Source organism: Bison bison, unplaced genomic scaffold (genome assembly GCF_000754665.1).
Source record: "Bison bison bison isolate TAMUID 2011002044 unplaced genomic scaffold, Bison_UMD1.0 scf7180017864316, whole genome shotgun sequence".
NCBI classification, from domain to species: Eukaryota; Metazoa; Chordata; class Mammalia; order Artiodactyla; family Bovidae; genus Bison; species Bison bison.
In genome coordinates, this window is record NW_011494888.1 from 1,831,949 (window position 1) to 1,837,940 (window position 5,992).

Consider the following 5,992-nt stretch of genomic DNA (forward strand, 5'->3'; position numbering starts at 1 on the left):
TAGAGCCCTGGACACGCGCCTATCCCCCGACCCACGCCTGTGCTCCGCGGACCGCTTGGTGTTCTCTGATCCTGCAGCGCCCTCTCCTGGACCTTCATTTTGCAATTCATCTTTGCAATTTGGGAAGATGCTAAATTCACGGCATTCAGAGGGGCTCTGCTCTCCTGACTCTACCGCAGCGCGGACACGTCTGTCACATCCTGTGATTCATCACTGAACCTATATGCACAGGAAGCAAAGTTTCTAACAGTGTGTGCCCCTTACCATCCAGAAGTAGAGATGGATGGGCATCTAAAGCTTCTGCTACAACATCAAAACTAAAGGAAAATCCCTGTAGCCTCTTTCCTGGTATATTACAAACATGAAACTGAAAGACCGTGGGCCAGCTCCCTCATCTCGTCTGCTCAAGGGAAACACCCAATTTCTATTTTAGAGATAAGCGGTCTTCTTGTGTAACAGCCTTGAGACTCGGGGAACACTCTTAAAGCAGTTGGTTCTCGCTGAAAGATCTCCTTTAGGTGTGTGACAATTTGGGGCTTTCTGTCAGCCCAAGGCATAAGCTTGTACAAGAGGGGTGTAGCTATTCATCATTACACATTGATCTCCTGGATTCCATCTCCGAGGTTCCAACTATTTCCAATAACTCCAGAGCTGCATGAGTGTGTGTGGTCTGTAGTGCATTCCACTAGATTCGAGATCCATTAGATCCAGGAAGCTACAATACTTCGGCCACATGATGCAAAGAATCAACACATTGGAAAAGACCCTGATGCTGGGAAAGACCGAAGGCAGGAGAAGGGGACGACAGAGGATGAGATGATTGGATGGCATCACTGACTCAATGGACATGAGTTTGAGCAAGCTCAGGGAGCTGGTGATGGACAGGGAAGCCTGGCATGCTGCAGTCCATGCGGCTGCAGAGTCAGACACAACTTAGCAACAGAACAACAAGAAGATGATTCAGGATGCAGGTGGCTCAGAGTTGGATACGGCATCTGCCATCTTGGGCCAAAAGGTCACCCAGGGGAAGAATTGCTCTTTTGTGCAGTGTGCTCTGAGCACTACCTGCTCAGAATCGTCTTCGGTGCCTAGTAAACATGCAAATTCCCATGCTCAGCCCAGAGACACAGAACCAGAACTTCCCAGGGCTTGAATGCTAGAAACTGCAAACTAAAGGATCACTGCTGTGCACACAGCAAAGTGTAAGAAACAAAAGGCAGACAATCAAAGAAGGAAATGTCTGCTGCTTCTGCTGCTTCTGCTAAGTCACTTCAGTCGTGTCCGACTCTGTGTGACCCCATAGACGGCAGCCCACCACGCTCCCCCGTCCCTGGGATTCTCCAGGCAAGAATTCTGGAGTGGGTTGCCATTTCCTCCTCCAATGCATGAAAGCGAAAAGCAAAAGTGAAGCCGCTCAATCGCGTCCGACTTGTAGCGACCCCACGGACTGCAGCCCACCAGGCCCCTCCGTCCATGGGACTTTCCAGGCAAGAGTACTGGAGTGGGGTGCCATTGCCTTCTATACTCCCCTGTAATACCTGAGTTCGCCCCAAAGAATCAAAAAGTAAGAGTACAGATGAAAGAGGCAAAAGGGCGAGAGAAGAGGTGAGAATCAGGATAACAAAAGAAACACTCCCATGTGTGAGGTGGTTATTAAAGATGGCATTACAGGTACTGAAACAATACATACAAGAAAACACCTATTATTTAAAGTGACAGAGGGCATCACAAAGATCTGAAAGTTGCGAACAGAAGTGGGTATTGTCAGGAGCAGCAGCAGGGTTGAGGAAGCTAAGTCTACAGTGGGGGGTTTTAATCACAGACATGCATTCTCTCAGGAAAGCATTTAAATGTGCTTTTTGACATAAATTTTGCTGAACACACAGATCTGTAATAAATTCTAACACCAAATGTGGCTGACATGGAATCTTCCTCCCTCAGGTCTAAGGAGTTGGTTCCAGACAGCTGGAAGCCTCCTCTGAACATTCTAGGATCTTCTTTCCCTTCTAATTCTGGGAGCTTTGATATATCTGCTCTTGAACCCTGATTATTGGCTATGTTATTGGTGAAATCAACATTCCTGGCTATCTAAAGAGGAAGAGAGGAAGAGAATTTAACTTTTATTTTAGAAAGCAGATGAAAAGGAGATGCCTGCAACACCCCTGTGGACAGTAGCCCAGAACTACCAGTTAAACCATTTTGCACCTGATACATCAGAAGCTGTGTGTCCCGGAGCACTGATGGAGGAAGGAAAGAGCTGACCACTCATCATGAGCTTTTATTCCCACTGGATTTTCTGCAATGTTGCCAATGACACCTGCATCACAGGAGTTCTGTTCCTGAGAGGCCACATGGGAAGCATGGACAAGGGCCTTAATTAATGTTGATATAAAATAGGGAGAATGTAGGAGAGGAAATGTACTGAGATCTAACACTTTATTTCATTTTCACCCTGTGCAGCAGATATTATTAATTTCACTGATTTATTTATTAGGGGAGTCTGGTACTCAGGGAGGTTAAGTAGTTTGACTGACTTCCATTTATAAAGCAGTGAAGAGTCAACCCTGCTACTGTCGAAAATCTGTTAGATTCATTCAAGGATTAGGTAGTACACAGTGAATCCAAATTCAGTGAATATGAGTTCCCTTCTCCTTTAAAAACGAACCTTCCAAAGTCTCATGGGGTGAAGCAGGGTGAAATTGTTGAGTGACAGCCCCAACTTCAACTCAGACTCCTTGAGGGTGGGACATGTATTCATCATGAAGTCCATAATGCTCAGGACCTTACCCGTCATAGATGTTCACTACTCATCTGCTGAATATTAAGTACTTAAACACGATCTTAAAAGACAGCATTAAAGATGCAATTCCTCATCGAAAAGACCCAAGAAATGACAGGAAAGTCTCAAAAGAGACAAATCTGGACGTTTTAACATAACCAGCTAGGAGCACTCATGTTGACGCTGCCTAGTCAAAGAGACACACCAAAATGAAAATCACTACTTTCTTCCTTTTAACCAAGAAACCCCAGCATCTTTCTCCTCCTCTTCCTGGAGCCTGATCACAGGTCCTCCCAAGCCCCATCCCCCTGCCCTCAGAGCTGTCATTGCATCTGAGACCTGTGGGGCAGCTCACAGTGTGGGTGTGAGAAGGCAGGGCATGTGTGGTGACTGTGAATCCCAAGTCCGTGTCACCACCAGAGTTGCTATGACATGGCCATCAGTTGTGCGTGTGAAGGTCAAGGGGTGTCTGGGCTTTGAGTTCTGAATGCCTCCTTGAGGACTCGGCCTGGGGCACACATGGCTCTGTGATTGACCCTGTTTGTGTGTTAGTCACTCAGTCGTGTCTGACTCTTTGCGACGCCATGGACTGTAGCCAAACAGGCTCCTCTGCCCATGGGATTCTCCAGGCAGGAATATTGGAGTAGGTTGCCATTTCCTCCTCATTGGCCCCGCGGCCTCCACCAGAGCTCTGGTAGGTAGAGAACAGCTGTAAAACCCTCTGAGCTGACCAGTAGTGAGGCAGGTCCTTTGTACACCCAGGAGGTCTGGTTACTCCGAAGTTCATGTTCATGAATCCACATTTCCTTCCTCAAGCACCAGCATACACAAAAGTGCATGATGCTGCTGCTGCTGCTAAGTCGCTTCAGTCGTGTCTGGCTCTGTGCGACCCCACAGATGGCAGCCCACCAGGCTCCACCGTCCCTGGGATTCTCCAGGCAAGAACACTGGAATGGGTTGCCATTTCCTTCTCCAACGCATAAAAGTGAAAACTGAAGGTGAAGTCGCTCAGTAAGTGTCCGACTGTTTGTGACCCCATGGACTGCAGCCTACCAGGCTCCTCCGTCCATGGGATTTTCCAGGCAAGAGTACTGGAGCGGGATGCCATTGCCTTCTCTAACAAAAGTGCATACATAGCTACAAACAAGTGTGGCTGGTGAGGGAGGGAGGAGAGAAAGACCAAAACCTACTAAATATAAGATTATGAGCCCCAAATCTGGAGTGGAATCTTCTCTTGATGGTGAATAAGACTTCTTCCTTTCAGTCTTAAATAAGACATTCTTCACCTTGGTTTTCTCAAAGTCTCAGTCAGCTCTTTTGGATGCATTTTTACCTTAAGCATGCATCCAAAGTCTGCTTCTACCAGCGACTTCTGTTCTGAATAGCAGCATCTAAGTGTCAATTTAATATTGGTCGCCACTTGCCATCATACACCTTGGGCCCTTCCTAAAGCCTCATCAGATTCACCTTGGGCCCCGTGGCTGAGTAATGGAAATCCACTGCAATCACAGCAGAAGTCAGGGCAATTTTATTTGTCATCTTGAGAAGCCCAGACCTTGCTTCCAGATTCAACTTTCTCTTGAACTTGGACATCTGTTTTGCCTGGTTTGTACTTCAGCAAGTTATCATTTCTCTTGCTTTCATGCAAACCCTGAAAAATGCCTACATAGCTGGACTTTTCACTGACTACCTTTGAACAGAGGTCTGCTTTACTACCCCGTCGGCTGGCTCCATTTGTCTTCATGACAGTGAGTTAAATAAGAGCACTATTTTTATACAGAGAAGAGGGTTATTTTTCTTTTAATGAAAAATGAGCAATGTTAAATCTGCAAAGGATTGTGGGAAATGAGTCCATTTTGTTTCACTGAGTTCTAAAGCTGGGGCACTTCACTCTGTATATCAGTGGGCACCCATCTGGGTATCTGGAGGGTGCCCTGTGTACTTGCCAAGGCAGGCTGGACAACTGAAGTTGTAGATCTTTTGGTTCATACCACTCACTCTCTGATTGGACAATATTTCTTTAAGTAACAGATGGTTTGGGCATCTGGATATTGATGCTAAAATAGATTCTACAACTTCCCTTGAGGAGATGATAGTAGATACCTTAATACCATTTCCCCTTAATTTCCATGTGACATATTAACAAATATCAACACACGAATGATCTGATCTAGCCTCCTATGTAATCTCCATTTTCTGTCTCCCATTTAACTTCCTTATTATGACACTGAATGCAATTTTCTCATCATCGAAGAATAAACTAGGAATTACCTGCTTCCCTAAGAAAAGAAGCACTGTGATAGAAGGTGCACAGAGAGGAAGAAAACTTGGACTCCCTAGCCACGTCCACTCAAACCTCCACTGTCAGGGCTGGCAGGATGTCAGAAGACAGGTCTGTCTATGCTCCATGTGCTCTGCACATTTTTATGTGATTTGTGTGCATAAGAAAGGCATCCTTCCCCTCAAAATCAGAGTGAAAAGGAGGAAGACGCCAAGCTCCAGTCTACAAAACTACCCATGGCTCTGCTTCTGCTCTGATGATTCACAACCCGGAAAGAAAGTCCATGAACTTGGATTGTAAGTAAATAGCTCTTTATTATTCTGTATACCTTTAGGTGGAATGTAGCATTGCTACATTAGTATTAGTGGTATGTGTCATTTGTCACAAATAGCACAGGTGTGTTCCTATCACACTCTCACTGTCACCAGTATCTCCGAATGTGCTCCTAATATGAAATCATGATAGATATCAAACCTCCTCCAGGCTGCATCCAGTTTCCTCTTCACCGACTAGTAGATCATTCCTCATCCCATCAGATCAGGTCAGTCGCTCAGTCGTGTCCGACTCTTTGCCACCCCATGAATCTCAGCATGCCAGGCCTCCCTGTCCATCACCAACTCCCGGAGTTCACTCAGACTCACATCCATTGAGTCAGTGATGCCATCCAGCCATCTCATCCTCTGTCGTCCCCTTCTCCTCCTGCCCCCAATCCCCCCCAGCATCAGAGTCTTTTCCAATGAGTCAACTCTTCTCATGAGGTGGTCAAAGTACTGGAGTTTCAGCTTTAGCATCATTCCTTCCAAAGAAATCCCAGGACTGATCTCCTTCAGAATGGACTGGTTGGATCTCCTTGCAGTCCAAGGGACTCTCAAGAGTCTTCTCCAACACCACAGTTCAAAAGCATCAATTCTTCGGCGCTCAGCCTTCTTCCT